This window comes from Pyrus communis, chromosome 13, assembly GCF_041283825.1.
Source record: "Pyrus communis isolate YQ-2024b chromosome 13, ASM4128382v1, whole genome shotgun sequence".
NCBI lineage: Eukaryota > Viridiplantae > Streptophyta > Magnoliopsida > Rosales > Rosaceae > Pyrus > Pyrus communis.
In genome coordinates this window covers 10,811,319-10,819,688 of record NC_142577.1, presented here as the reverse complement: position 1 = coordinate 10,819,688, position 8,370 = coordinate 10,811,319, and positions in this window count along the sequence as shown.

The following is an 8,370-nucleotide window of genomic DNA, read 5'->3' as shown; positions in this document are numbered from 1 at the left end:
TAGGTTGTGGTGTATTATGGTGAAGGATGGCTAAATGGTTGGATGTTATAAATTTTAAAATGTGAATTTACGAGAATGCCCTAGATGCGAAGGTTTTGACTTTCATTGACCCACGTGTTGTGAGATGTACTAAATATTCTTTTAGCGTATTCCTGAAGTACTCGACGATATGAACGAGTAAGCGCAAGCATAAGTGAATTTGGACTTACGAACCAAAAGTATTTTGAAGAAATTCGACGATATGAACGAGTAAGCGCAAGCAGAAGTGAATTTGGACTTATGAACCAAAAGTATTTTGAAGAAATAACTATTCTATTTATAATATATTAATGTATGCTAAATTAGGAGGACATGGTGTGTGTGTGTGTGTGTGTGTGTGTAATGGAAAGGGAGAAGAAAAAGAAAAAGGAATGTGGGAGAAGAAGAAAGGAGGAGAAGGGAAGGGCTACTGCCCAATCAGAAAGAGAAGAGAAGTGAGGGCCCAACCAGAGACGAGAGCAAAGAGGAGAAAGGAGGAGAAAAGAAAAAGGGGGAAACCAAGTTTCCCTTAACCCGTGACCCGACCCAGTGAATTCTCCCATCTCCGGCCACCTTGGACGACAAGGTTAGTTTCAAAATGACCCTTACCTCGAGGCCAACTAATCCCTCTTCCGTTTTTATGTGAAAATTGGGTGGAAATTGGCGAATTTTGGGTAAAACCGTGCAAAAGAGAGCGCATGAGTTAGGTTTCATTCCGCCATGATTTAAAGCTACAGCCTCCAATTACCACCATAAATAGACTCCCCTCAACCTCAGGAACAAAGCCCAAACACTTTTGGAGGCGTTGGAGTGAGCATGGAGGTCGAATCAAAGCACACCCTCTTTAGGGTTTCCGACGGATTTATGTAAAATTGAAGCTCTTACCGGCCAAATTGGCCTTGGTCATAGGTATGAAAGTTACTCTACCCATTGAGATCTTCATTCCTATAATTTTTGGTAATTTTTGGAAACAGTTGGATTTTCCCGCTAGTCGGGGTGGCTAGCCGCCACCTGCAGCGGCGCGTGTGGCAGCACGTGGCCAGGGGACCGTTGATGCTACTTTTAGGCTAATGTCTTGAATTCAATTTTGTTATTCGTATAACGTAGATTGATCGTTTAGACCTAAATTCATTACGATATGTTACTTGATAAAATGTGAATAGACGATCCGATCGTTGGATCATCACCAAACTTGGATACATTATAATACGTAATATTTAAGGATAATAGGAATTTACGGATCGGAAATCCGACATACGGATCTTTCCAAGGATTTGTAAGTTCGTAAAATAAATGTTAACCACCACTTGGTTTTAGGCAATTGGTGGAGATCCGATCGTTGGATCGTAACGAAATTTTAATATGTTATTCTAGAAGAATAATGTGGATCTTTGGAGGTTGCAGATTGGAAATCTGATATGCGCATCTTCTGGATCGAGTTATACAGGGTTGTAAACCTTACTGTCGATCTTTGATTGACGGTTAACTTGTGGTCAATGGGTCTTAAACTATTTTAGAATGTCCTTGAGGATGTGCTTTATGTGAATTACATATTCTATTGATAAGAGTTCTGAGATGTGATTCGATAATTGGTCATAGGTGTCAATCGTTCGGGACGCCTCGATGTGCATGCTATAGAATCATAGCATGGACTCCAGGTGAGTAGGTCTTTCCCTTTTTATCATATGTATATAATTGATAGTTCCACAAACGCTTCTAAATTGATTTATGCATGTTATCTACAAATAATTACTTTGAACTACGATTGGCTTGATCCCTGTTTAGGGTACGTAGGCAGTCTAACGAGACATTAGATGCAGCCATATAATAAATGAGACTAAATAATTTAGACAATAGCCTTGTTTGGGGAATTGAGCAATGTGAGGGACATTGGTGGAAAATGTGAAATTTAACCTTATGATTTGGTGGTTAAATGTTGTTCATAAATCCAAGTGTGAAGAATCAAGAAATTGAAGTAAGGAAACGTAAGTAATGATGGTTAATTAAACTAATTTCTAGTTGGGCTTATCACCGATAATTATTCCCGAAAATAAATAGTTTGGAAGTGGGGCGTTACAGATTATGCATTTCACGCCATGTTATATATATGTATTTGGAAACACTATGTTATGGTTGTGTTTTAGATTGCATCATGGCATATCCATAAGTATATTATATGCACATAATTATTGTGAATGCTTTGAAGTACAAAGGTGAACGCAAGACGCTCAGGTAAGTACCAGGTGAGTCATTGATTGATTAAGTGAATTGATGATTATGTGAGATGTGATGAGAGCTCATAACCTACACCCCGGTGTTAGTGTTCCCGCCCGTGCCCAGGGCACAATCCTTCACGTGATGTTCACCTCCTGCACCTTACGCTCACCTTGGATCCAAGGTAGGTGCACAGTCCTGTCGTAAGACCACTATAGGTGGTTCCGACTCATAGGTGACCTACGATTATTCGCACAGTCTTCACGTGATCGTAGCACTTGAGCGTATTTATTTACACCCAGTCTTATCTTACAGACCACTAGAGGTGGTTCCGACTCGTGTGCAGGTATGTTTGATGAGCTATGGATAAGTCGTACAGGTCCTTATAGGTGACTCCCGACTTATATGCTAGCATGTTTGATGAGCTATGGATAAGTCGTACAAGTCACAATAGGTGACTCCGACTTATATGCTAGCATTGATTGATGAGATATGTGATGAGATATTGATTAAGTCGTATAGGTCATTATAGGTGACTCCAACTTATATGTTAGCATTGATTGATGACATATTGATTAAGTTGTACAGGTCACTATAGGTGACTCCGACTTATGTGCTAGCATTGATTAATGAGATATGGATAAGTCGTACAGGTAACGTGAGGTGACTCCGCCTAGTATGTTGATGAGATATTGATTCAGTCGTACAGGCCACAATAGGTGGATCCGGGTAATATACTATTTCATATTGATTTATTTCATCTGGGTTACTTATTCTTGTTGAGATATTTGACACGGCATAACTGTGAAACTGTTATTTTGGTTATGGTTTGAATTATTGTCACGCCTGTTATTTTCTAGGAAATTATACAGGTGTTACGGCGAGAGGTTTTTGTTTCACCCACTCACACTTTCTATTTTTGCACCCCTCCAGGTTCTAGTAGCAAAGTTCCATATCGACGAGGATTCGTGGTACTTTTCAGTACAGATGTCTTCTTATGATGGTATAATCATTATCTTACCTTACTGTGCTATACCTATGCTCTATATCACGCGTGAAATGGGTCCAAACCCACTCATCGTGCACTTGTGCACTTAGGCACTTTTTAGATTTTAATTTATTCACATTTTATACATTATCACACTTTATGGTTTCGTCACCTTCCTGGTGTCGGCCAGCACAGCTTGATTCGGGGTCCTAGTGGACATTCCGGGTCGGGGTGTGTCAGTTGGTATCAGAGCATAAGTTGGGACGGGTTGTCACAAAAACCCAAAAAATAATATGCAAGAAATAATAAATTAATTTTTTCGGTCTAAGATAAGTATTAGGTATTCAAGTACTCTATATAAATGATATATTTTTCTATGTCTTTCCACTTATTTTACGACACACAAAGTAACTACTTAAATACTAAACAGTTAAAAAAAAATTTTGAACCTGGAGGGTGGTAAGTTGTTAACCTAATTGCAAAAGCACAATCTTCTTTTGGTTAGCATGGCGGCGGCATCAGCGGTTGAATGTTCTCATCTATCGTGTAAAAGAAAAATGAAGGAAAAACCAAGAGGTGAGAATGCACTTTAAAGTTTAAGACAGCTTGGATGGCCGTCAAGGTGGGAGTGCCATTCAATTCAGGTGTGAAATTGTGGGATTAGCAGGGACGACCCCAAAATGTGATATTTGTTACGAATTCTTTATGTGCGTAGTTAAAGAAAATAAAAATGTAATAGACTTAATTTAAGTGACTATCACTTACATATAAGTGAAAGGTATTAGATTCAATTATCACCAAATGGGAATTTGAACTACATTATTGCTATTCCGTTGTGAGGCTAAGCCTACCATCATTCTCTTAGTGCACATAATTAAAAAAAAATCGAGTAGTTAAGAGTAACAAATGTTTAATGATCTTATTTATCTCGTTAATGATATTAATACTGCAAAATGATAGCGGATTGGTCAATTTTGGTATGGTTGTAAATTTTGTATTTTTTATTATATCAATTGTGAGTGAGAGGTTCGAACTTGAGACATTTTATAACATTAAAAAGAAAATTACGACTGCTATTTAGTATCACAATCTAGTAATATTTTTTTTCATTTGTAAGTAAGCATAAACTAATAGTGTCTTAAACAAAATTAATGAGGTGAGTGTGGACCGTCTAAATTCAAGGTTTTACAAGTCACTTAAAGTCCTATGCTCACATTAATTAACGATTGATTTTATAAACCCTCATCAATGACAAGTCAATACCCTTTTTGTACTTTGTATCACAATTTTTTTTTTTTTTTTTTTGGAGCAGGTACTTCATTTTTTTTTAAATGCATATAAAAAAAATTAAGTCTGGATACAATTTCAACATATACTAATAGGGAAATCAATACGAAAATAGACGATTTAACTAACTTACATGCATATATTTGGTTATGTAATTTTCCTAGCCTACTCATCAATTAGTACCACGGTCTAATGATATTTTTCTTCATTTGTAAGTGAGAGATCTTAGGTTCGATTCTTATCAAATGCGAATTTGAACCACATTTGGTAGTTCATTGTGAGGCTAAGCTAACCCGCTATAGTAGTATCGTTTGTTCAAAAAAAAAAAAAAAAAAAAACTCAAAAGAAAAGGTTACTTAATAATACCATTTAGTGATATTTTTTTTTACTTTTAAATTAACAGGTAATACTGGAGAAACTAAAATTTTAGATCAAATTTGTAAACTAAATGATGTGTCACCAAAGAAAACAAGCACGTTAATAATGGAGTCTTTAAATAAGAACAACCACTATATAAAATGAGTATAAAACAAATACAGGGACAAAATGAATTTCCAATGGATCGCAGAGTGAGTCTCTAAAGTATAAAGACTCATTGGATACATAGTGTATGCCCTCAAATATCGGGACTGTATAGGGACAATTTTGAGTGAAAAACGGGGCCCACAATATTGATTGAAGTTTTTAATGCTTTTAATTAATTAATAAAATGGTTAACATAAACAAAGAAAATTCCCAACTTGAGTGAAAACCGGGACACACAACCTTGATTGAAGATTTTAATGCTTTTAATTAAGGGAGATTTTGGATGTGGTCTCTAACTACGAATATTCTTTGTGACACACCCCAACCGAAGTCGAGATGTGTTGGGCGTCACGTGAGGTTAACGTAGCCAAGTGCGCAACAGAAGTGATAATAATAAGAAAAAGGCGAATAAATAAAAACCAAAACTAACTTATTTAACTAGAGATAATATGTAAGTGTGAAAGTGATCAAGTATAAGATACATGCATATCAGAGCATAGGTAAAAAGAAAGTGCAATCGAACTAACTAAGTACTAATTACATAAACAGGGAAAAGATCCCTACTTTATTTAGTAAAACGTCAAAACCGCCAAGTAGTCCTTGTGAGCCACCAAAGATGAACAGCTACCTAGAACCTGGAGGGGCGCAAAATAGAAGGGTGAGTGGGCAAAAACAAAGCATTTGAAAACATATTTATCTTTATGAACATAATAACCCCTCTCCGTAAAACCTGTATAGTTTTCAGAAAAATACTACTACATAGGTATGAAAACCAATGCACAATAACAACGAAAACTGAAGTATGCCATGTCATAATATCTCAACAATAATAAATGTAAACCAGGTGTGAAACCAATATAAAATAGAATGCCAGTCGGAGTCACCTAACGTAACCTATATGACTAGACTTGCAACTCATCAATCTAGGCTAGCACATGAGTCGGAGTCACCTAGTGTGACCTGTACAACAGGCTGGGTATAAATACATATGCTCATGTGCTACGATCACGTGAAGGTTGTGCGATAATTTGTGGGTCACATATGAGTTGAAACCACCTATTATGGTTTGTACGACAGGCTGGCACCAGACTTGGATCCAAGGTGACCATGTGGTGCAGGAGGTGAACAATCACGTGAAGACTGGCCCTAGACCCGGGAGGAAGCACTAATACGTGAAGGCTGGCCCTAGCCATGATGATCTCTAAATAAATGTGTGCATTCCAATGCAATACAACCCATTCAATCACATAATACTCACCTGAAACTTACCTGAGTCTCCGCATCACCACACAATACAATTCACAAGTGTAACAATGCAATATTTAAAATGTAACTTATTTAAGACATGGCAAGCAAAGCATAGTTCCATATAAAAATGTTTCTGAAAACTGTATATATATATATATATATATATATATATATATAGAAAACAAATGCCCACTCACTGATAAATAGCAGGATCGTAGCCCTTTAGCTTCGCTTGTCCACGCTCGTCCTCGGGGTATGTCTCACCTATATGCGATACAACTATTTTTACCTTAATTAATTAGCACATAAACAAAGCTTAGGATTAATTCCTTATACGTTGCTCAAATGGGGTGTTTGAATATACCAACATGATCTACTTGACAACACGAACATCCCCCATATTTTTAGAAAAATTTTTGGATGTCGAACGCGCCCTCATGCACCGGTCAAGGCACGACCACACACGAAGACACGTGTCTAGCACACGGGACGGAAATCCTAACGGCGTTAGGAATATTCCGTTAAATTCTAATGGTGTTACCTGACGTCGTTAGAATATTCTGTCAACTTTGACGGAATATTCTTCTTCTTCTTCGGTGGACCACGCTGGTCTCTGTCGTCCACCATCGCCGGCCGCAGTCTGGCTCGCCAGTTTCTGGAAAATTTTTAAAGCTTAATATCTACTTCATTTCTCGACCAAAATCCATGAAATTTATATGGATTTGAAGGTCTTGAAGAGTAGAACACATTCGTACTTATTAGGAGTTCAATATCCTACGAAAAACGGTCGAAAAATTCCTTAGAAAATCCCGCCAATTCTGCAACTTTCCAAACTCGCTTATACCGACGTCTGCTTCACTCCTACTCCAAAGTGTTAGGGAAGTTGCGTGGATACCTTTCCAAGCCTTAAAACCCTGAAACCACGTCGAGATCGCGTCGGAGCTCGTGAGTCGACGATCAAAAGTCACCAAAACTGAAACCTAAGGGTATTGCTAGGTTCGTGAGTTTGTGAAGAGTGTGATGGTAGTCTTCGTAGGTTCGATCTGTGTTGTTTTGGTGTGGTTTATGCGTGTGGGGTGTCTCAGGTGCAGAAGGAAGAAGAAAGGAGAAGAGTCGAGAAGGAAAGAGAGTGTGTATGTGTGTGTGTGATTGGCCAGAATTAGAAAATAATATTATCTAATTGGGCTGCCGTGAGAGAGATAGAGTTCAAATTGGCCCAAGGAAAGATAAAAGCCCAAAATCTGATTGATTTAGAGGTAATATGAGCTAATATAATTGGTTCGTGATTTACCCGTTTAAGTATTCAATTAATCGTAACTTTTTCGTTACGAATCCGATTCGGCCCTAACTTGTGTCGACGCACTCGTGACGTCAAGTACGATTTAATTACGATGGCAAGGAAATAATTTAAAACTACATATGTATAGCCACGTCACTAAGCCAACGAGGGTACTATCGTCACTTTAAAGACTAGGGGAGAAAATATATAATAATTTGGGATGGGTCGTCACACTTTGACTCAAACCTTGTTGGTTATCACATTAATTTCATTATTTTTTATATTAAAAATTGAAATTTTAATTGTTTATAATAATGAGATTTTAAATAAAAAACCATAATTTGTGGGATTAAAAATATTAAAATATAAATTATATTATTGTGTGTGTATATATAAACATGGGTACATTCATCAAAATTAACCAAAAAATTATTGTACCAAAACATGGGTACATTCTTCAAAATCACAAAAAAAAAAAAAAAAAATATATATATATATATATATATAGACACACACACACACACACACATTAGGCTTAATAGTATTAGTAAATTTCTTCGATTAAACTTGACATGGATACATTCTCAAATCAAAGAAAAAAGAATATACCTGTCACATCCCGGCCCGGGGCGGATCACTTCCCGGGCCCGCTCCACCACCGTAGCACGATATTGTCCGCTTTGGGCTTACCATTCCCTCACGGTTTTGTTTTTGGGAACTCACGAGCAACTTCCCAGTGGGTCACCCATCATGGGATTGCTCTAGCCCCCTTCTCGCTTAACTTCGGAGTTCCGATGGAACCCGAAGCCAG